This window comes from Ipomoea nil, unplaced genomic scaffold, assembly GCF_001879475.1.
Source record: "Ipomoea nil cultivar Tokyo-kokei standard unplaced genomic scaffold, Asagao_1.1 scaffold1525, whole genome shotgun sequence".
NCBI lineage: Eukaryota > Viridiplantae > Streptophyta > Magnoliopsida > Solanales > Convolvulaceae > Ipomoea > Ipomoea nil.
Genome location: NW_017617953.1, coordinates 243,227 through 266,541, shown reverse-complemented (window position 1 = coordinate 266,541; position 23,315 = coordinate 243,227). Strand labels below are relative to the sequence as shown.

At 30.6% G+C, this 23,315-nt stretch overlaps 23 non-coding genes across 23 annotated transcripts; all 23 read right to left on the bottom strand.

Moving 5' to 3' along the window:
* Positions 1-392: 392 nt before the first annotated feature.
* Positions 393-474, bottom strand: TRNAS-GCU. Its single transcript has one exon. It is a non-coding gene; the product is annotated as a tRNA-Ser (tRNA).
* Positions 475-1,013: 539 nt separating this feature from the next.
* Positions 1,014-1,095, bottom strand: TRNAS-GCU. Its single transcript has one exon. It is a non-coding gene; the product is annotated as a tRNA-Ser (tRNA).
* A 538-nt stretch (positions 1,096-1,633) lies between these two features.
* TRNAS-GCU lies at positions 1,634-1,715 on the bottom strand. Its single transcript has one exon. It is a non-coding gene; the product is annotated as a tRNA-Ser (tRNA).
* A 539-nt stretch (positions 1,716-2,254) lies between these two features.
* On the bottom strand, positions 2,255-2,336 carry TRNAS-GCU. Its single transcript has one exon. It is a non-coding gene; the product is annotated as a tRNA-Ser (tRNA).
* A 763-nt stretch (positions 2,337-3,099) lies between these two features.
* TRNAS-GCU lies at positions 3,100-3,181 on the bottom strand. Its single transcript has one exon. It is a non-coding gene; the product is annotated as a tRNA-Ser (tRNA).
* Positions 3,182-3,720: 539 nt separating this feature from the next.
* Positions 3,721-3,802, bottom strand: TRNAS-GCU. The gene has a single exon. It is a non-coding gene; the product is annotated as a tRNA-Ser (tRNA).
* A 763-nt stretch (positions 3,803-4,565) lies between these two features.
* Positions 4,566-4,647, bottom strand: TRNAS-GCU. The gene has a single exon. It is a non-coding gene; the product is annotated as a tRNA-Ser (tRNA).
* A 539-nt stretch (positions 4,648-5,186) lies between these two features.
* On the bottom strand, positions 5,187-5,268 carry TRNAS-GCU. The gene has a single exon. It is a non-coding gene; the product is annotated as a tRNA-Ser (tRNA).
* Positions 5,269-6,428: 1,160 nt separating this feature from the next.
* Positions 6,429-6,510, bottom strand: TRNAS-GCU. Its single transcript has one exon. It is a non-coding gene; the product is annotated as a tRNA-Ser (tRNA).
* Positions 6,511-7,049: 539 nt separating this feature from the next.
* Positions 7,050-7,131, bottom strand: TRNAS-GCU. The gene has a single exon. It is a non-coding gene; the product is annotated as a tRNA-Ser (tRNA).
* Positions 7,132-7,895: 764 nt separating this feature from the next.
* Positions 7,896-7,977, bottom strand: TRNAS-GCU. The gene has a single exon. It is a non-coding gene; the product is annotated as a tRNA-Ser (tRNA).
* Positions 7,978-8,742: 765 nt separating this feature from the next.
* Positions 8,743-8,824, bottom strand: TRNAS-GCU. Its single transcript has one exon. It is a non-coding gene; the product is annotated as a tRNA-Ser (tRNA).
* A 338-nt stretch (positions 8,825-9,162) lies between these two features.
* TRNAS-GCU lies at positions 9,163-9,244 on the bottom strand. Its single transcript has one exon. It is a non-coding gene; the product is annotated as a tRNA-Ser (tRNA).
* Positions 9,245-11,954: 2,710 nt separating this feature from the next.
* Positions 11,955-12,036, bottom strand: TRNAS-GCU. The gene has a single exon. It is a non-coding gene; the product is annotated as a tRNA-Ser (tRNA).
* Positions 12,037-13,651: 1,615 nt separating this feature from the next.
* TRNAS-GCU lies at positions 13,652-13,733 on the bottom strand. Its single transcript has one exon. It is a non-coding gene; the product is annotated as a tRNA-Ser (tRNA).
* A 1,610-nt stretch (positions 13,734-15,343) lies between these two features.
* On the bottom strand, positions 15,344-15,425 carry TRNAS-GCU. The gene has a single exon. It is a non-coding gene; the product is annotated as a tRNA-Ser (tRNA).
* Positions 15,426-16,181: 756 nt separating this feature from the next.
* Positions 16,182-16,263, bottom strand: TRNAS-GCU. Its single transcript has one exon. It is a non-coding gene; the product is annotated as a tRNA-Ser (tRNA).
* Positions 16,264-17,035: 772 nt separating this feature from the next.
* On the bottom strand, positions 17,036-17,117 carry TRNAS-GCU. The gene has a single exon. It is a non-coding gene; the product is annotated as a tRNA-Ser (tRNA).
* Positions 17,118-17,883: 766 nt separating this feature from the next.
* Positions 17,884-17,965, bottom strand: TRNAS-GCU. Its single transcript has one exon. It is a non-coding gene; the product is annotated as a tRNA-Ser (tRNA).
* Positions 17,966-18,730: 765 nt separating this feature from the next.
* On the bottom strand, positions 18,731-18,812 carry TRNAS-GCU. The gene has a single exon. It is a non-coding gene; the product is annotated as a tRNA-Ser (tRNA).
* A 1,617-nt stretch (positions 18,813-20,429) lies between these two features.
* On the bottom strand, positions 20,430-20,511 carry TRNAS-GCU. Its single transcript has one exon. It is a non-coding gene; the product is annotated as a tRNA-Ser (tRNA).
* A 760-nt stretch (positions 20,512-21,271) lies between these two features.
* Positions 21,272-21,353, bottom strand: TRNAS-GCU. The gene has a single exon. It is a non-coding gene; the product is annotated as a tRNA-Ser (tRNA).
* Positions 21,354-22,972: 1,619 nt separating this feature from the next.
* TRNAS-GCU lies at positions 22,973-23,054 on the bottom strand. The gene has a single exon. It is a non-coding gene; the product is annotated as a tRNA-Ser (tRNA).
* Between the last annotated feature and the right edge of the window lie 261 nt (positions 23,055-23,315).

Here is a 23,315-nt window from a genome sequence, read left to right as displayed (position 1 = left end):
AAAACACATGTACTTAGCAGGCACACGCCCTAACCACTCGACTAAAAAAACTTGTGCGTTCTTTTATTGTAGAAAAATCGTAACGGATCATTATTTTTTTTTAGTTTTTTTTTTCTACAAATTACTCTGTTTAAATGTAATATTTGTTTATAACTACTTCCTCAACCTACTAAATCACAAAGAATCAATATTTCCCAAATGGGGCTCAATCCCATGACCTCCTATATCGGAGAGCTACTTCATGCCGCTAAAAATACCACAAGATCATTTACTGGTTAAAGAGTTCATATCCTACAATTAAAAATTTAAAACGAATTTCATTATTTCAAAATAGATTTGTACTAACCAAAGAAAATTGCATTGTTTCAAACAATTAAAAATTTTACTTCTATCATTGCCTGAGAGATTTGAACTCTCACGGGGAAATCCCATGTACTTAGCAGGCACACGCCTTAACCACTCGGCCAAAGCAACGTGTGTGTTATTTTATTGTATATGAAAAAAACGGATTACTATCTTTTTAAGAGATTTTTTCCAACAACTTACTTTGATACAATGTAATATTTGTTTTTAAGTACTTTCTCAACCTACTGAATCACAAAGACTCTCAAACACATGAAGTCCCATTTAGGAGAGCCACTACATGCCACTAAAAAGTGCACAAGATCATTTACTGCTTAAAGAGTTAATGTATTTCAATAAAAAGTTTAAAACGAACTTCAATATTTTAAAATAGTTACAATATTTTATTTTTTATTTTTTGGAATTAACCAAACAAAATTGCATTTTTCAAATCACAAATAATCAATATTACCCAAATGGGGCTCAATCCCATGACCTACTATATCGGAGAGCTACTTCATGCCGCTAAAAATACCACAAGATCATTTACTGGTTAAAGAGTTCATATCCGACAATTTAAAATTTAAAATGAATTTCATTATTTCAAAATAGTTTTTGTATTAACCAAAGAAAATTGCATTGCTTCAAATAATTAAAAAGTTTACTTCTATCGTTGCCTGAGAGATTCAAACTCTCGCGGGGAAACCCCATGTACTTAGCAGGCACACGCCTTAACCACTCGGCCAAAGCAACATGTGTGTTATTTTATTGTATATGAAAAAAACGGATTACTATCTTTTTAAGAGATTATTTCCAACAACTTACTTTAATACAATGTAATATTTGTTTTTAAGTACTTTCTCAACCTACTGAATCACAAAGACTCTCAAACACATGACATCCCATTTAGGAAAGCCACAACATGCCACTAAAAAGTGCACAAGATCATTTACTGGTTAAAGAGTTAATGTATTTCAATAAAAAGTTTAAAACGAACTTCAATATTTTAAATTAGTTACAAGATTTTATTTTTTATTTTTTGGAATTAACCAAACAAAATTGCATTTTTCAAATCACAAATAATCAATATTTCCCAAATGGGGCTCAATCCCATGACCTCCTATATCGGAGAGCTACTTCATGCCGCTAAAAATACCACAAGATCATTTACTGGTTAAAGAGTTCATATCCTACAATTAAAAATTTAAAACGAAGTTCATTATTTCAAAATAGATTTGTATTAACCAAAGAATATTGCATTGTTTCAAATAATTAAAAATTTTACTGCTATCGTTGCCTGAGAGATTCGAACTCTCACGGGGAAACCCCATGTACTTAGCAGGCACACGCCTTAACCACTCGGCCAAAGTAACATGTGTGTTACTTTATTGTATATGAAAAAAACGGATTACTGTCTTTTTAAGAGATTTTTTCCAACAACTTACTTTGATACAATGTAATATTTGTTTTTAAGTACTTTCTTAACCTACTGAATCACAAAGACTCTCAAACTCATGACGTCCCATTTAGGAGAGCCACTACATGCCACTAAAGAGTGCACAAGATCATTTACTGGTTAAAGAGTTAATGTATTTAAATAAAAAGTTTAAAACGAACTTCAATATTTTAAAATAGTTACAAGATTTTATTTTTTATTTTTTGGAATTAACCAAACAAAATTGCATTTTTCAAATCACAAATAATCAATATTTCCCAAATGGGGCTCAATCCCATGACCTCCTATATCGGAGAGCTACTTCATGCCGCTAAAAATACCACAAGATCATTTACTGGTTAAAGAGTTCATATCCTACAATTTAAAATTTAAAATGAATTTCATTATTTCAAAATAGTTTTTGTATTAACCAAAGAAAATTGCATTGCTTCAAATAATTAAAAAGTTTACTTCTATCGTTGCCTGAGAGATTCGAACTCTCGCGGGGAAACCCCATGTACTTAGCAGGCACACGCCTTAACCACTCGGCCAAAGCAACATGTGTGTTATTTTATTGTATATGAAAAAAACGGATTATTATCTTTTTAAGAGATTATTTCCAACAACTTACTTTGATACAATGTAATATTTGTTTTTAAGTACTTTCTCAACCTACTGAATCACAAAGACTCTCAAACACATGACATCCCATTTAGGAAAGCCACTACATGCCACTAAAAAGTGCACAAGATCATTTACTGGTTAAAGAGTTAATGTATTTCAATAAAAATTTAAAACGAACTTTAATATTTTAAAATAGTTACAAGATTTTATTTTTTATTTTTTGGAATTAACCAAAGAAAATTGCATTTTTGAAATAATTTAAAATTTACTTTTGTCGTTGCTTGAGAGATTTGGACTCTCGTTGGGAAAACACATGTACTTAGCAGGCAAACGCCCTAACCACTCGGCTAAAAAAACTTGTGTGTTCTTTTATTGTAGAAAAATCGAAACGGATCATTATTATTTTTTAGTTTTTTTTTTCTACAAATTACTCTGTTTCAATGTAATATTTGTTTATAACTACTTCCTCAACCTACTAAATCACAAAGAATCAATATTTCCCAAATGGCGCTCAATCCAATGACCTCCTATATCGGAGAGCTACTTCATGCCGCTAAAAAGACCACAAGATCATTTACTGGTTCAAGAGTTCATATCCTACAATTAAAAATTTAAAACGAATTTCATTATTTCAAAATAGATTTGTATTAACCAAAGAAAATTGCATTGTTTCAAATAATTAAAAATTTTACTTCTATAGTTGCCTGAGAGATTTGAACTCTCACGGGGAAACCCCATGTACTTAGCAGTCACACGCCTTAACCACTCAGCCAAAGTAACATGTGTGTTACTTTATTGTATATGAAAAAAACGGATTACTGTCTTTTTAAGAGATTTTTTCCAACAACTTACTTTGATACAATGTAATATTTGTTTTTAAGTACTTTCTTAACCTACTGAATCACAAAGACTCTCAAACTCATGACGTCCCATTTAGGAGAGCCACTACATGCCACTAAAGAGTGCACAAGATCATTTACTGGTTAAAGAGTTAATGTATTTAAATAAAAAGTTTAAAACGAACTTCAATATTTTAAAATAGTTACAAGATTTTATTTTTTATTTTTTGGAATTAACCAAACAAAATTGCATTTTTCAAATCACAAATAATCAATATTTCCCAAATGGGGCTCAATCCCATGACCTCCTATATCGGAGAGCTACTTCATGCCGCTAAAAAGACCACAAGATCATTTACTGGTTAAAGAGTTCATATCCTACAATTTAACATTTAAAATGAATTTCATTATTTCAAAATAGTTTTTGTATTAACCAAAGAAAATTGCATTGCTTCAAATAATTAAAAAGTTCACTTCTATCGTTGCCTGAGAGATTCGAACTCTCGCGGGGAAACCCCATGTACTTAGCAAGCACACGCCTTAACCATTCGGCCAAAGCAACATGTGTGTTATTTTATTTTATATGAAAAAAACTGATTACTATCTTTTTAAGAGATTATTTCCAACAACTTACTTTGATACAATGTAATATTTGTTTTTAAGTACTTTCTCAACCTACTGAATCACAAAGACTCTCAAACTCATGACGTCCCATTTAGGAGAGCCACTACATGCCACTAAAAAGTGCACAAGATCATTTACTGGTTAAAGAGTTAATGTGCTTCAATAAAAATTTAAAACGAACTTCAATATTTTAAAATAGTTACAAGATTTTATTTTTTATTTTTTGGAATTAACCAAAGAAAATTGCATTTTTCAAATAATTTAAAATTTACTTTTGTCGTTGCTTGAGAGATTTGGACTCTCGTTGGGAAAACACATGTACTTAGCAGGCACACGCCCTAACCACTCGACTAAAAAAACTTGTGCGTTCTTTTATTGTAGAAAAATCGTAACGGATCATTATTTTTTTTTAGTTTTTTTTTTCTACAAATTACTCTGTTTAAATGTAATATTTGTTTATAACTACTTCCTCAACCTACTAAATCACAAAGAATCAATATTTCCCAAATGGGGCTCAATCCCATGACCTCCTATATCGGAGAGCTACTTCATGCCGCTAAAAAGACCACAAGATCATTTACTGGTTAAAGAGTTCATATCCTACAATTAAAAATTTAAAACGAATTTCATTATTTCAAAATAGATTTGTACTAACCAAAGAAAATTGCATTGTTTCAAACAATTAAAAATTTTACTTCTATCATTGCCTGAGAGATTTGAACTCTCACGGGGAAATCCCATGTACTTAGCAGGCACACGCCTTAACCACTCGGCCAAAGCAACATGTGTGTTATTTTATTGTATATGAAAAAAACGGATTACTATCTTTTTAAGAGATTTTTTCCAACAACTTACTTTGATACAATGTAATATTTGTTTTTAAGTACTTTCTCAACCTACTGAATCACAAAGACTCTCAAACACATGAAGTCCCATTTAGGAGAGCCACTACATGCCACTAAAAAGTGCACAAGATCATTTACTGCTTAAAGAGTTAATGTATTTCAATAAAAAGTTTAAAACGAACTTCAATATTTTAAAATAGTTACAATATTTTATTTTTTATTTTTTGGAATTAACCAAACAAAATTGCATTTTTCAAATCACAAATAATCAATATTACCCAAATGGGGCTCAATCCCATGACCTACTATATCGGAGAGCTACTTCATGCCGCTAAAAATACCACAAGATCATTTACTGGTTAAAGAGTTCATATCCGACAATTTAAAATTTAAAATGAATTTCATTATTTCAAAATAGTTTTTGTATTAACCAAAGAAAATTGCATTGCTTCAAATAATTAAAAAGTTTACTTCTATCGTTGCCTGAGAGATTCAAACTCTCGCGGGGAAACCCCATGTACTTAGCAGGCACACGCCTTAACCACTCGGCCAAAGCAACATGTGTGTTATTTTATTGTATATGAAAAAAACGGATTACTATCTTTTTAAGAGATTATTTCCAACAACTTACTTTAATACAATGTAATATTTGTTTTTAAGTACTTTCTCAACCTACTGAATCACAAAGACTCTCAAACACATGACATCCCATTTAGGAAAGCCACAACATGCCACTAAAAAGTGCACAAGATCATTTACTGGTTAAAGAGTTAATGTATTTCAATAAAAAGTTTAAAACGAACTTCAATATTTTAAATTAGTTACAAGATTTTATTTTTTATTTTTTGGAATTAACCAAACAAAATTGCATTTTTCAAATCACAAATAATCAATATTTCCCAAATGGGGCTCAATCCCACGACCTCCTATATCGGAGAGCTACTTCATGCCGCTAAAAATACCACAAGATCATTTACTGGTTAAAGAGTTCATATCCTACAATTAAAAATTTAACAAGAATTTCATTATTTCAAAATAGTTTTTGTATTAACCAAAGAAAATTGCTTTATTTCAAATAATTAAAAAATTTACTTTTATCGTTGCATGAGATTTTCGAACTCTCGCGGGGAAACCCCATGTACTTAGTAGGCACACGCCTTAACTACTCAGCCAAAGCAACATGTGTGTTATTTTATTGTATATGAAAAAAACGGATTACTATCTTTTTAAGAGATTATTTCCAACAACTTACTTTGATACAATGTAATATTTGTTTTTAAGTACTTTCTCAACCAACTGAATCACAAAGACTCTCAAACTCATAACGTCCCATTTAGGAGAGCCACTACATGCCACTAAAAAGTGCACAAGATCATTTACTGGTTAAAGAGTTAATGTATTTCAATAAAAAGTTTAAAACGAACTTCAATATTTTAAAATAGTTACAAGATATTATTTTTTATTTTTTGGAATTAACCAAAGAAAATTGCATTTTTCAAATCACAAAGAATCAATATTTCCCAAATGGGGCTCAATCCCATGACATTCTATATCGGAGAGCTACTTCATGCCGCTAAAAAGACCACAAGATCATTTACTGGTTAAAGAGTTCATATCCTACAATTTAAAATTTAAAATGAATTTCAATATTTCAAAATAGTTTTTGTATTAACCAAAGAAAATTGCATTGCTTCAAATAATTAAAAAATTTACTTCTATCGTTGCCTGATAGATTCGAACTCTCGCGGGGAAACCCCATGTACTTAGCAGGCACACGCCTTAACCACTCAACCAAAGAAACATGTGTGTTATTTTATTGTATATGAAAAAAACGGATTACTATCTTTTTAAGAGATTATTTCCAACAACTTACTTTGATACAATGTAATATTTGTTTTTATGTACTTTCTCAACCTACTGAATCACAAAGACTCTCAAACTCATGACGTCCCATTTAGGAGAGCCACTACATGCCACTAAAAAGTGCACAAGATCATTTACTGGTTAAAGAGTTAATGTGCTTCAATAAAAATTTAAAACGAACTTCAATATTTTAAAATAGTTACAAGATTTTATTTTTTATTTTTTTGGAATTAACCAAAGAAAATTGCATTTTTCAAATCACAAATAATCAATATTTCCCAAATGGGGCTCAGTCCCATGACCTCCTATATCGGAGAGCTACTTCATGCCGCTAAAAAGACCACAAGATCATTTACTGGTTAAAGAGTTCATATCCTACAATTTAACATTTAAAATGAATTTCATTATTTCAAAATAGTTTTTGTATTAACCAAAGAAAATTGCATTGCTTCAAATAATTAAAAAGTTTACTTCTATCGTTGCCTGAGAGATTCGAACTCTCACGGGGAAACCCCATGTACTTAGCAGGCACACGCCTTAACCACTCGACCAAAGAAACATGTGTGTTATTTTATTGTATATGAAAAAAACGGATTACTATCTTTTTAAGAGATTATTTCCAATAACTTACTTTGATACAATGTAATATTTGTTTTTATGTACTTTCTCAACCTACTGAATCACAAAGACTCTCAAACTCATGACGTCCCATTTAGGAGAGCCACTACATGCCACTAAAAAGTGCACAAGATCATTTACTGGTTAAAGAGTTAATGTGCTTCAATAAAAATTTAAAACGAACTTCAATATGTTAAAATAGTTACAAGATTTTATTTTTTATTTTTTGGAATTAACCAAAGAAAATTGCATTTTTCAAATAATTTAAAATTTACTTTTGTCGTTGCTTGAGAGATTTGGACTCTCGTTGGGAAAACACATGTACTTAGCAGGCACACGCCCTAACCACTCGGCTAAAAAAACTTGTGTGTTCTTTTATTGTAGAAAAATCGAAACGGATCATTATTTTTTTTTTACTTTTTTTATTCTACAAATTACTCTGTTTAAATGTAATATTTGTTTATAACTACTTCCTCAACCTACTAAATCACAAAGAATCAATATTTCCCAAATGGGGCTCAATCCCATGACCTCCTATATCGGAGAGCTACTTCATGCCGCTAAAAAGACCACAAGATCATTTACTGGTTAAAGAGTTCATATCCTACAATTAAAAATTTAAAACGAATTTCATTATTTCAAAATAGATTTGTATTAACCAAAGAAAATTGCATTGTTTCAAATAATTAAAAATTTTACTTCTATCATTGCCTGAGAGATTTGAACTCTCACGGGGAAACCCCATGTACTTAGCAGGCACACGCCTTAACCACTCGGCCAAAGCAACATGTGTGTTATTTTATTGTATATGAAAAAAACGGATTACTATCTTTTTAAGAGATTTTTTCCAACAACTTACTTTGATACAATGTAATATTTGTTTTTAAGTACTTTCTCAACCTACTGAATCACAAAGACTCTCAAACACATGAAGTCCCATTTAGGAGAGCCACTACATGCCACTAAAAAGTGCACAAGATCATTTACTGCTTAAAGAGTTAATGTATTTCAATAAAAAGTTTAAAACGAACTTCAATATTTTAAAATAGTTACAAGATTTTATTTTTTATTTTTTGGAATTAACCAAACAAAATTGCATTTTTCAAATAATTTAAAATTTACTTTTGTCGTTGCTTGAGAGATTTGGACTCTCGTTGGGAAAACACATGTAATTAGCAGGCACACGCCCTAACCACTCGGCTAAAAAAACTTGTGTGTTCTTTTATTGTAGAAAAATCGAAACGGATCATTATTTTTTTTTTAGTTTTTTTTTTCTACAAATTACTCTGTTTAAATGTAATATTTGTTTATAACTACTTCCTCAACCTACTAAATCACAAAGAATCAATATTTCCCAAATGGGGCTCAATCCCATGACCTCCTATATCGGAGAGCTACTTCATGCCGCTAAAAAGACCACAAGATCATTTTCTGGTTAAAGAGTTCATATCCTACAATAAAAAATTTAAAACGAATTTCATTATTTCAAAATAGATTTGTATTAACCAAAGAAAATTGCATTATTTCAAATAATTAAAAATTTTACGTCTATCGTTGCTTGAGAGATTCGAACTCTCCCGAGGAAACCACAGGTACTTAGCAGGCACACGCCTTAACAACTCGGCCAAAGCAACATGTGTGTTTTTGTATTGTATATGAATAAAATGGATTATTATCTTTTTTAGAGATTTTTTCCAACAACTTACTTTGATACAATGTAATATTTGTTTTTAAGTACTTTCTCAACCTACTGAATCACAAAGACTCTCAAACTCATGACGTCCCATTTAGGAGAGCCACTTGATGCCACTAAAAAGTCCACAAGATCATTAACTGGTTAAAGAGTTAATGTACTTCAATCAAAAGTTTAAAACGAACTTCAATATTTTAAAATAGTTACAATATTTTTTTTATTTTTTGGAATTAACCAAAGAAAATTGCATTTTTCAAATAATTTAAAATTTACTTTTATCGTTGCTTGAGAGATTTGGACTCTCGTTGGGAAAACACATGTACTTAGCAGGCACACGCCTTAACCACTTGGCCAAAGCAACATGTGTGCTATTTTATTGTATATGAAAAAAAACGGATTACTATCTTTTTAAGAGATTATTTCCAACAACTTACTTTGATACAATGCATTATTTGTTTTTAAGTACTTTCTCAACCTACTGAATCACAAAGACTCTCAAACTCATGACGTCCCATTTAGGAGAGCCACTACATGCCACTAAAAAGTGCACAAGATCATTTACTGGTTAAAGAGTTAATGTGCTTCAATAACAATTTAAAACAAACTTCAATATTGTAAAATATTTACAAGATTTTATTTTTTATTTTTTGGAATTAACCAAAGAAAATTGCATTTTTCAAATAATTTAAAATTTACTTTTGTCGTTGCTTGAGAGATTTGGACTCTCGTTGGGAAAACACATGTACTTAGCAGGCACACGCGCTAACCACTCGGCTAAAGCAACATGTGTGTTATTTTATTGTATATGAAAAAAGGGATTACTATCTTTATAAGAGATTTTTTCCAACAACTTACTTTGATACAATGTAATATTTGTTTTTAAGAACTTTCTCAACCTACTGAATCACAAAGACTCTCAAACTCATGACGTCCTATTTAGGAGAGCCACTTCATGCCACTAAAAAGTCCACAAGATCATTTACTGGGTAAAGAGTTAATGTACTTCAATCAAAAGTTTAAAACGAACTTCAATATTTTAAAATAGTTACAATATATATATATATATATATATATATATATATATATATATATATATATATATATATATATATATATATTTGGAATTAACCAAAGAAAATTGCATTTTTTCAAATAATTTAAAATTTACTTTTATCTTTGCTTGAGAGATTTGGACTCTCGTTGGGAAAACGCATGTACTTAGCAGGCACACGCCCTAACCACTCGGCTAAAAAAACTTGTGTGTTCTTTTATGGTAGAAAAATCGAAACGGATCATTATTTTTTTTTAGTTTTTTTTTTTTTTTACAAATTACTATGTTTCAATGTAATATTTGTTTATAACTACTTCCTCAACCTACTAAATCACAAAGAATCAATATTTCCCAAATGGGGCTCAATCCCATGACCTCCTATATCGGAGAGCTACTTCATGCCGCTAAAAAGACCACAAGATCAATTACTGGTTAAAGAGTTCATATCCTACAATTAAAAATTTAACAAGAATTTCATTATTTCAAAATAGTTTTTGTATTAACCAAAGAAAATTGCTTTATTTCAAATAATTAAAAAATTTACTTTTATAGTTGCTTGAGATTTTCGAACTCTCGCGGGGAAACCCCATGTACTTAGTAGGCACACGCCTTAACTACTCAGCCAAAGCAACATGTGTGTTATTTTATTGTATATGAAAAAAACGGATTACTATCTTTTTAATAGATTATTTCCAACAACTTACTTTGATACAATGTAATATTTGTTTTTAAGTACTTTCTCAACCAACTGAATCACAAAGACTTTCAAACTCATAACGTCCCATTTAGGAGAGCCACTACATGCCACTAAAAAGTGCACAAGATCATTTACTGGTTAAAGAGTTAATGTATTTCAATAAAAAGTTTAAAACGAACTTCAATATTTTAAAATAGTTACAAGATTTTATTTTTTATTTTTTGGAATTAACCAAAGAAAATTGCATTTTTCAAATCACAAAGAATCAATATTTCCCAAATGGGGCTCAATCCCATGACATTCTATATCGGAGAGCTACTTCATGCCGCTAAAAAGACCACCAGATCATTTACTGGTTAAAGAGTTCATATCCTACAATTTAAAATTTAAAATGAATTTCAATATTTCAAAATAGTTTTTGTATTAACCAAAGAAAATTGCATTGCTTCAAATAATTAAAAAATTTACTTCTATCGTTGCCTTATAGATTCGAACTCTCGCGGGGAAACCCCATGTACTTAGCAGGCACACGCCTTAGCCACTCGGCCAAAGCAAGATGTGTGTTATTTTATTGTATATGAAAAAAAACGGATTACTATATTTTTAAGAGATTATTTCCAACAACTTACTTTGATACAATGTAATATTTGTTTTTAAGAACTTTCTCAACCTACTGAATCACATAGACTCTCAAACTCATGACGTCCCATTTAGGAGAGCAACTACATGCCACTAAAAAGTGCACAAGATCATTTACTGGTTAAAGAGTTAATGTGCTTCAATAAACATTTAAAACGAACTTCAATATTTTAAAATAGTTACAAGATTTTATTTTTTATTTTTTGGAATTAACCAAAGAAAATTGCATTTTTCAAATAATTTAAAATTTACTTTTGTCGTTGCTTGAGAGATTTGGACTCTCGTTGGGAAAACACATGTACTTAGCAGGCACACGCCCTAACCACTCGGCTAAAAAAACTTGTGTATTCTTATATTGTAGAAAAATCGAAACGGATCATTATTTTTTTTTTTTAGTTTTTTTTCTACAAATTACTCTGTTTCAATGTAATATTTGTTTATAACTACTTCCCCAACCTACTAAATCACAAAGAATCAATATTTCCCAAATGGGGCTCAATCCCATGACCTCCTATATCGGAGAGCTACTTCATGCCGCTAAAAAGACCACAAGATCATTTATTGGTTAAAGAGTTCATATCCTACAATTAAAAATTTAAAACGAATTTCATTATTTCAAAATAGTTTTTGTATTAACCAAAGAAAATTGCATTGTTTCAAATAATTAAAAAAATTTACTTCTATCGTTGCCTGAGAGATTCGAACTCTCGCGGGGAAACCCCATGTACTTAGCAGGCACACGCCTTAACCACTCGGCCAAAGCAACATGTGTGTTATTTTATTGTATATGAAAAAAACGGATTACTATCTTTTTAAGAGATTTTTTCCAACAACTTACTTTGAAAGAATTTAATATTTGTTTTTAAGAACTTTCTCAACCTACTGAATCAAAAAGACTCTCAAACTCATGACGTACTATTTAGGAGAGCCACTTCATGCCACTAAAAAGTCCACAAGATCATTTACTGGTTAAAGAGTTAATGTACTTCAATCAAAAGTTTAAAACGAACTTCAATATCTTAAAATAGTTACAAGATTTTATTTTTTATTTTTTGGAATTAACCAAAGAATTTGCATTTTTCAAATAATTTAAAATTTACTTTTATCGTTGCTTGAGAGATTTGGACTCTCGTTGGGAAAACACATGTACTTAGCAGGCACACGCCCTAACCACTCGGCTAAAAAAACTTGTGTGTTCTTTTATTGTAGAAAAATCGAAACGGATCATTATTTTTTTTTTAGTTTTTTTTTTTTTACAAATTACTCTGTTTCAATGTAATATTTGTTTATAACTACTTCCTCAACCTACTAAATCACATAGAATCAATATTTCCCAAATGGGGCTCAATCCCATGACCTCCTATATCGGAGAGCTACTTCATGTCGCTAAAAAGACCACAAGATCATTTACTGGTTAAAGAGTTCATATCCTACAATTAAAAATTTAAAACGAATTTCATTATTTCAAAATAGTTTTTGTATTAACCAAAGAAAATTGCATTATTTCAAATAATTAAAAAATTTACTTCTATCGTTGCTTGAGATATTCAAACTCTCGTGGGGAAACCCCATGTACTTAGCAGGCAAACGCCTAAACCACTCGGCCAAAGCAACTTGTGTGTTATTTTAATGTATATGAAAAAAACGGATTTCTATCTTTTTAAGAGATTTTTTCCAACAACTTACTTTGATACAATGTAATATTTGTTTTTAAGAACTTTCTCAACCTACTGAATCACATAGACTCTCAAACTCATGAGGTCCTATTTAGGAGAGCCACTTCATGCCACTAAAAAATCCGCAAGATCATTAACTGGTTAAAGAGTTAATGTACTTCAATCAAAAGTTTAAAACGAACTTAAATATTTTAAAATAGTTACAATATTTTTTTTATTTTTTTTTTAAATTAACCAAAGAAAATTGCATTGTTTCAAATAATTTAAAATTTACTTTTATCGTTGCTTGAGAGATTTGGACTCTCGTTGGGAAAACGCATGTACTTAGCAGGCACACGCCCTAACCACTAAGCTAAAAAAACTTGTGTGTTCTTTTAAGGTAGAAAAATCGAGACGGATCATTATTTGTTTTTAGTTTTTTTTTTTCTACAAATTACTTTGTTTCAATGTAATATTTGTTTATAACGACTTCCTCAACCTACTAAATCACAAAGAATCAATATTTCCCAAATGGGGCTCAATCCCATGACCTCCTATATCGGAGAGCTACTTCATGCCGCTAAAAAGACCACAAGATCATTTACTGGTTAAAGAGTTCATATCCTACAATTAAAAATTTAAAACGAATTTCATTATTTCAAAATAGTTTTTGTATTAACCAAAGAAAATTGCATTGTTTCAAATAATTATAACATTTACTTCTATCGTTGCTTGAGAGATTCGAACTCTCGCGGGGAAACCCCATGTACTTAGCAGGCACACGCCTTAACCACTTGGCCAAAGGAACATGTGTGTTATTTTATTGTATATGAAAAAAACGGATTACTATCTTTTTAAGAGATTATTTCCAACAACTTACTTTGATACAATGTAATATTTGTTTTTAAGTACTTTCTCAACCTACTGAATCACAAAGACTCTCAAACTCATGACGTCCCATTTAGGAGAGCCACTACATGCCACTAAAAAGTGCACAAGATCATTTACTGGTAAAAGAGTTAATGTGCTTCAATAAAAATTTAAAACGAACTTCAATATTTTAAAATAGGTACAAGATTTTATTTTTTATTTTTTGGAATTAACCAAAGAAAATTGCATTTTTCAAATAATTTAAAATTTACTTTTATCGTTGCTTGAGAGATTTGGACTCTCGTTGGGAAAACACATGTACTTAGCAGGCACACGCCCTAACCACTCGGATAAAAAAACTTGTGTGTTCTTTTATTGTAGAAAAATCGAAACGGATCATTATTTTTTTTTAGTTCTTTTTTTTCTACAAATTTCTCTGTTTCAATGTAATATTTGTTTATAACTACTTCCTCAACCTTCTAAATCACAAAGAATCAATATTTCCCAAATGGGGCTCAATCCCATGACCTCCTATATCGGAGAGCTACTTCATGCCGCTAAAAAGACCACAAGATCATTTACTGGTTAAAGAGTTCATATCCTACAATTAAAAATTTAAAAGGAATTTAATTATTTCAAAATAGTTTTTGTATTAACCAAAGAAAATTGCATTGTTCAAATAATAAAAAAATTTACTTCTATCATTGCGTGAGAGATTCGAACTCTTGCAGGGAAACCCCAAGTACTTAGCAGGCACACGCCTTAACCACTTGGCCAAAGCAACATGTGTGCAATTTTATTGTATATGAAAAAAAATGGATTACTATCTTTTTAAGAGATTTTTTCCAACATCTTACTTTGATACAATGTAATATTTGTTTTTAAGAACTTTCTCAACCTACTGAATCACAAAGACTCTCAAACTCGTGACGTCCTATTTAGGAGAGCCACTTCATGCCACTAAAAAGTCCGCAAGATCATTAACTGGTTAAAGAGTTAATGTACTTCAATCAATAGTTTAAAACGAACTTCAATATTTTAAAATAGTTACAATATTTTTTTATTTTTTGGAATTAACCAAAGAAAATTGCATTGTTTCAAATAATTTAAAATTTACTTTTATTGTTACTTGATTGATTTGGACTCTCGTTGGGAAAACGCATGTACTTAGCAGGCACACGCCCTAACCACTCGGCTAAAAAAACTTGTGTGTTCTTTTATGATAGAAAAATCGAGACGGATCATTATTTTTTTTTTAGTTTTTTATTTCTACAAATTACTCTGTTTCAATGTAATATTTGTTTATAACTACTTCCTCAACCTACTAAATCACAAAGAATCAATATTTCCCAAATGGGGCTCAATACCATGACCTCCTATATCGGAGAGCTACTTCATGCCGCTAAAAAGACCACAAGATCATTTACTGGTTAAAGAGTTCATATCCTACAATTTAAAATTTAAAATGAATTTCATTATTTCAAAATAGTTTTTGTATTAACCAAAGAAAATTGCATTGCTTCAAATAATTAAAAAATTTACTTATATCGTTGCCTGAGAGATTCGAACTCTCGCGGGGAAACCCCATGTACTTAGCAGGCACACGCCTTAACCACTCGGCCAAACCAACATGTGTGTTATTTTATTGTATATGAAAAAAACGGATTTCTATCTTTTTAAGAGATTTTTTCCAACAACTTACTTTGATACAATGTAATATTTGTTTTTAAGAACTTTCTCAAACTACTGAATCACAAAGACTCTCACACTCATGACGTCCTATTTAGGAGAGCCACTTCTAAAAAGTCCACAAGATCATTTACTGGTTAAAGAGTTAATGTACGGCAATCAAAAGTTTAAAACGAACTTCAATATTTTAAAATAGTTACAATATTTTTTTATTTTTTGGAATTAACCAAAGAAAATTGCATTGTTTCAAATAATTTAAAATTTACTTTTATGGTTGCTTGAGAGATTTGGACTCTCGTTGGGAAAACGCATGTACTTAGCAGGCACACGCCCTAACCACTCGGCTAAAAAAACTTGTGTGTTCTTTTATGGTAGAAAAATCAAGACGGATCATTATTTTTTTTTAGTTTTTTTTTTTCTACAAATTACTCTGTTTCAATGTAATATTTGTTTATAACTACTTCCTCAACCTACTAAATCATAAAGAATCAATATTTCCCAAATGGGGCTCAATCCCATGACCTCCTATATCGGAGAGCTACTTCATGCCGCTAAAAAGACCACAAGAAAATTTACTGGTTAAAGAGTTCATATCCTACAATTAAAAATTTAAAACGAATTTCATTATTTCAAAATAGTTTTTGTATTAACCAAAGAAAATTGCATTGTTTCAAATAATTATAAAATTTACTTCTATCGTTGCTTGAGAGATTCGAACTCTCGCGGGGAAACCCCATGTACTTAGCAGGCACACGCCTTAACCACTTGGCCAAAGCAACATGTGTGTTATTTTATTGTATATGAAAAAAACGGATTACTATCTTTTTAAGAGATTTTTTCCAACAACTTACTTTGATACAATGTAATATTTGTTTTTAAGTACTTTCTCAACCTACTGAATCACAAAGACTCTCAAACTCATGACGTCCCATTTAGGAGAGCCACTACATGCCACTAAAAAGTCCGCAAGATCATTAACTGGTTAAAGAGTTAATGTACTTCAATCAATAGTTTAAAACGAACTTCAATATTTTAAAATAGTTACAATATTTTTTTATTTTTTTATTTTTTGGAATTAACCAAAGAAAATTGCATTGTTTCAAATAATTTAAAATTTACTTTTATGGTTGCTTGAGAGATTTGGACTCTCGTTGGGAAAACGCATGTACTTAGCAGGCACACGCCCTAACCACTCGGCTAAAAAAACTTGTGTGTTCTTTTATGGTAGAAAAATCGAAACATATCATTATTTTTTTTTAGTTTTTTTTTTTTCTACAAATTACTCTGTTTCAATGTAATATTTGTTTATAACTACTTCCTCAACCTACTAAATCACAAAGAATCAATATTTCCCAAATGGGGCTCAATCCCATGACCTCCTATATCGGAGAGCTACTTCATGCCGCTAAAAAGACCACAAGATCATTTACTGGTTAAAGAGTTCATATCCTACAATTAAAAATTTAAAACGAATTTCATTATTTCAAAATAGTTTTTGTATTAACCAAAGAAAATTGCATTGTTTCAAATAATTATAAAATTTACTTCTATCGTTGCTTGAGAGATTCAAACTCTCGCGGGGAAACCCCATGTACTTAGCAGGCACACGCCTTAACCACTTGGCCAAAGGAACATGTGTGTTATTTTATTGTATATGAAAAAAACGGATTACTATCTTTTTAAGAGATTATTTCCAACAACTTACTTTGATACAATGTAATATTTGTTTTTAAGTACTTTCTCAACCTACTGAATCACAAAGACTCTCAAACTCATGACGTCCCATTTAGGAGAGCCACTACATGCCACTAAAAAGTGCACAAGATCATTTACTGGTAAAAGAGTTAATGTGCTTCAATAAAAATTTAAAACGAACTTCAATATTTTAAAATAGGTACAAGATTTTATTTTTTATTTTTTGGAATTAACCAAAGAAAATTGCATTTTTCAAATAATTTAAAATTTACTTTTATCGTTGCTTGAGAGATTTGGACTCTCGTTGGGAAAACACATGTACTTAGCAGGCACACGCCCTAACCACTCGACTAAAAAAACTTGTGTGTTCTTTTATTGTAGAAAAATCGAAACGAATCATTATTTTTTTTTAGTTTTTTTTTTTCTACAAATTACTCTGTTTCAATGTAATATTTGTTTATAACTACTTCCTCAACCTACTAAATCACAAAGAATCAATATTTCCCAAATGGGGCTCAATCCCATGACCTCCTATATCGGAGAGCTACTTCATGCCGCTAAAAAGACCACAAGATCATTTACTGGTTAAAGAGTTCATATCCTACAATTAAAAATTTAAAACGAATTTCATTATTTCAAAATAGTTTTTGTATTAACCAAAGAAAATTGCATTGATTCAAATAATTAAAAAAATTTACTTCTATCGTTGCCTGAGAGATTCGAACTCTCGCGGGGAAACCCCATGTACTTAGCAGGCACACGCCTTAACCACTTGGCCAAAGGAACATGTGTGTTATTTTATTGTATATGAAAAAAACGGATTACTATCTTTTTAAGAGATTATTTCCAACAACTTACTTTGATACAATGTAATATTTGTTTTTAAGTACTTTCTCAACCTACTGAATCACAAAGACTCTCAAACTCATGACGTCCCATTTAGGAGAGCCACTACATGCCACTAAAAAGTGCACAAGATCATTTACTGGTAAAAGAGTTAATGTGCTTCAATAAAAATTTAAAACGAACTTCAATATTTTAAAATAGTTACAAGATTTTATTTTTTATTTTTTGGAATTAACCAAAGAAAATTGCATTTTTCAAATAATTTAAAATTTAGTTTTGTCGTTGCTTGAGAGATTTGGACTCTCGTTGGGAAAACACATGTACTTAGCAGGCACACGCCCTAACCACTCGGCTAAAAAAACTTGTGTGTTCTTATATTGTATAAAAATCGAAACAGATCATTATTTTTTTTTTTGTTTTTTTTTCTACAAATTACTCTGTTTCAATGTAATATTTGTTTATAACTACTTCCTCAACCTACTAAATCACAAAGAATCAATATTTCCCAAATGGGGCTCAATCCCATGACCTCCTATATCGGAGAGCTACTTCATGCCGCTAAAAAGACCACAAGATCATTTATTGGTTAAAGAGTTCATATCCTACAATTAAAAATTTAAAATGAATTTCATTATTTCAAAATAGTTTTTGTATTAACCAAAGAAAATTGCATTGATTCAAATAATTAAAAAAATTTACTTCTATCGTTGCCTGAGAGATTCGAACTCTCGCGGGGAAACCCCATGTACTTAGCAGGCACACGCCTTAACCACTTGGCCAAAGGAACATGTGTGTTATTTTATTGTATATGAAAAAAACGGATTACTATCTTTTTAAGAGATTATTTCCAACAACTTACTTTGATACAATGTAATATTTGTTTTTAAGTACTTTCTCAACCTACTGAATCACAAAGACTCTCAAACTCATGACGTCCCATTTAGGAGAGCCACTACATGCCACTAAAAAGTGCACAAGATCATTTACTGGTAAAAGAGTTAATGTGCTTCAATAAAAATTTAAAACGAACTTCAATATTTTAAAATAGGTACAAGATTTTATTTTTTATTTTTTGGAATTAACCAAAGAAAATTGCATTTTTCAAATAATTTAAAATTTACTTTTATCGTTGCTTGAGAGATTTGGACTCTCGTTGGGAAAACGCATGTACTTAGCAGGCACACGCCCTAACCACTCGGATAAAAAAACTTGTGTGTTCTTTTATTGTAGAAAAATCGAAACGGATCATTATTTTTTTTTAGTTTTTTTTTTCTACAAATTTCTCTGTTTCAATGTAATATTTGTTTATAACTACTTCCTCAACCTTCTAAATCACAAAGAATCAATATTTCCCAAATGGGGCTCAATCCCATGACCTCCTATATCGGAGAGCTACTTCATGCCGCTAAAAAGACCACAAGATCATTTACTGGTTAAAGAGTTCATATCCTACAATTAAAAATTTAAAAGGAATTTAATTATTTCAAAATAGTTTTTGTATTAACCAAAGAAAATTGCATTTTTCAAATAATTAAAAAATTTACTTCTATCATTGCATGAGAGATTCGAACTCTTGCAGGGAAACCCCACGTACTTAGCAGGCACACGCCTTAACCACTTGGCCAAAGCTACATGTGTGTTATGTTATTGTATATGAAAAAAAATGGATTACTATCTTTTTAAGAGATTTTTTCCACCATCTTACTTTGATACAATGTAATATTTGTTTTTAAGAACTTTCTCAACCTTCTGAATCACAAAGACTCTCAAACTCGTGACGTCCTATTTAGGAGAGCCACTTCATGCCCCTAAAAAGTCCGCAAGATCATTAACTGGTTAAAGAGTTAATGTACTTCAATCAATAGTTTAAAACGAACTTCAATATTTTAAAATAGTTACAATATTTTTTTATTTTTTTATTTTTTGGAATTAACCAAAGAAAATTGCATTGTTTCAAATAATTTAAAATTTACTTTTATTGTTACTTGATAGATTTGGACTCTCGTTGGGAAAACGCATGTACTTAGCAGGCACACGCCCTAACCACTCGGCTAAAAAAACTTGTGTGTTCTTTTATGGTAGAAAAATCGAGACGGATCATTATTTTTTTTTTAGTTTTTTTTTTCTACAAATTACTCTGTTTCAATGTAATATTTGTTTATAACTACTTCCTCAACCTACTAAATCACAAAGAATCAATATTTCCCAAATGGGGCTCAATCCCATGACCTCCTATATCGGAGAGCTACTTCATGCCGCTAAAAAGACCACAAGATCATTTACTGGTTAAAGAGTTCATATCCTACAATTTAAAATTTAAAATGAATTTCATTATTTCAAAATAGTTTTTGTATTAACCAAAGAAAATTGCATTGCTTCAAATAATTAAAAAATTTACTTATATCGTTGCCTGAGAGATTTGAACTCTCGCGGGGAAACCCCATGTACTTAGCAGGCACACGCCTTAACCACTCGGCCAAACCAACATGTGTGTTATTTTATTGTATATGAAAAAAACGGATTACTATCTTTTTAAGAGATTTTTTCCAACTTACTTTGATACAATGTAATATTTGTTTTTAAGAACTTTCTCAAACTACTGAATCACAAAGACTCTCACACTCATGACGTCCTATTTAGGAGAGCCACTTCTAAAAAGTCCACAAGATCATTTACTGGTTAAAGAGTTAATGTACGGCAATCAAAAGTTTAAAACGAACTTCAATATTTTAAAATAGTTACAATATTTTTTTATTTTTTTATTTTTTGGAATTAACCAAAGAAAATTGCATTGTTTCAAATAATTTAAAATTTACTTTTATGGTTGCTTGAGAGATTTGGACTCTCGTTGGGAAAACGCATGTACTTAGCAGGCACACGCCCTAACCACTCGGCTAAAAAAACTTGTGTGTTCTTTTATGGTAGAAAAATCAAGACGGATCATTATTTTTTTTTAGTTTTTTTTTTCTACAAATTACTCTGTTTCAATGTAATATTTGTTTATAACTACTTCCTCAACCTACTAAATCATAAAGAATCAATATTTCCCAAATGGGGCTCAATCCCATGACCTCCTATATCGGAGAGCTACTTCATGCCGCTAAAAAGACCACAAGATCATTTACTGGTTAAAGAGTTCATATCCTACAATTAAAAATTTAAAACGAATTTCATTATTTCAAAATAGTTTTTGTATTAACCAAAGAAAATTGCATTGTTTCAAATAATTATAAAATTTACTTCTATCGTTGCTTGAGAGATTCGAACTCTCGCGGGGAAACCCCATGTACTTAGCAGGCACACGCCTTAACCACTTGGCCAAAGGAACATGTGTGTTATTTTATTGTATATGAAAAAAACGGATTACTATCTTTTTAAGAGATTTTTTCCAACAACATACTTTGATACAATGTAATATTTGTTTTTAAGTACTTTCTCAACCTACTGAATCACAAAGACTCTCAAACTCATGACGTCCCATTTAGGAGAGCCACTACATGCCACTAAAAAGTGCACAAGATCATTTACTGGTAAAAGAGTTAATGTGCTTCAATAAAAATTTAAAACGAACTTCAATATTTTAAAATATGTACAAGATTTTATTTTTTATTTTTTGGAATTAACCAAAGAAAATTGCATTTTTCAAATAATTTAAAATTTACTTTTATCGTTGCTTGAGAGATTTGGACTCTCGTTGGGAAAACACATGTACTTAGCAGGCACACGCCCTAACCACTCGGATAAAAAAACTTGTGTGTTCTTTTATTGTAGAAAAATCGAAACGGATCATTATTTTTTTTTTAGTTTTTTTTTTTCTACAAATTTCTCTGTTTCAATGTAATATTTGTTTATAACTACTTCCTCAACCTTCTAAATCACAAAGAATCAATATTTCCCAAATGGGGCTCAATCCCATGACCTCCTATATCGGAGAGCTACTTTATGCCGCTAAAAAGACCACAAGATCATTTACTGGTTAAAGAGTTCATATCCTACAATTAAAAATTTAAAAGGAATTTAATTATTTCAAAATAGTTTTTGTATTAACCAAAGAAAATTGCATTGTTTCAAATAATTAAAAAATTTACTTCTATCATTGCATGAGAGATTTGAACTCTTGCAGGGAAACCCCACGTACTTAGCAGGCACACGCCTTAACCACTTGGCCACAGCAACATGTGTGCTATTTTATTGTATATGAAAAAAAACGGATTACTATCTTTTTAAGAGATTTTTTCCAACATCTTACTTTGATACAATGTAATATTTGTTTTTAAGAACTTTCTCAACCTACTGAATCACAAAGACTCTCAAACTCGTGACGTCCTATTTAGGAGAGCCACTTCATGCCACTAAAAAGTCCGCAAGATCATTAACTGGTTAAAGAGTTAATGTACTTCAATCAATAGTTTAAAACGAACTTCAATATTTTAAAATAGTTACAATATTTTTTTATTTTTTTATTTTTTGGAATTAACCAAAGAAAATTGCATTGTTTCAAATAATTTAAAATTTACTTTTATGGTTGCTTGAGAGATTTGGACTCTCGTTGGGAAAACGCATGTACTTAGCAGGCACACGCCCTAACCACTCGGCTAAAAAAACTTGTGTGTTCTTTTATGGTAGAAAAATCGAAACGTATCATTATTTTTTTTTAGTTTTTTTTTTCTACAAATTACTCTGTTTCAATGTAATATTTGTTTATAACTACTTCCTCAACCTACTAAATCACAAAGAATCAATATTTCCCAAATTGGGCTCAATCCCATGACCTCCTATATCGGAGAGCTACTTCATGCCGCTAAAAAGACCACAAGATCATTTACTGGTTAAAGAGTTCATATCCTACAATTAAAAATTTAAAACGAATTTCATTATTTCAAAATAGTTTTTGTATTAACCAAAGAAAATTGCATTGTTTCAAATAATTATAAAATTTACTTCTATCGTTGCTTGAGAGATTCGAACTCTCGCGGGGAAACCCCATGTACTTAGCAGGCACACGCCTTAACCACTTGGCCAAAGGAACATGTGTGTTATTTTATTGTATATGAAAAAAATGGATTACTATCTTTTTAAGAGATTATTTCCAACAACTTACTTTGATACAATGTAATATTTGTTTTTAAGTACTTTCTCAACCTACTGAATCACAAAGACTCTCAAACTCATGACGTCCCATTTAGGAGAGCCACTACATGCCACTAAAAAGTGCACAAGATCATTTACTGGTAAAAGAGTTAATGTGCTTCAATAAAAATTTAAAACGAACTTCAATATTTTAAAATAG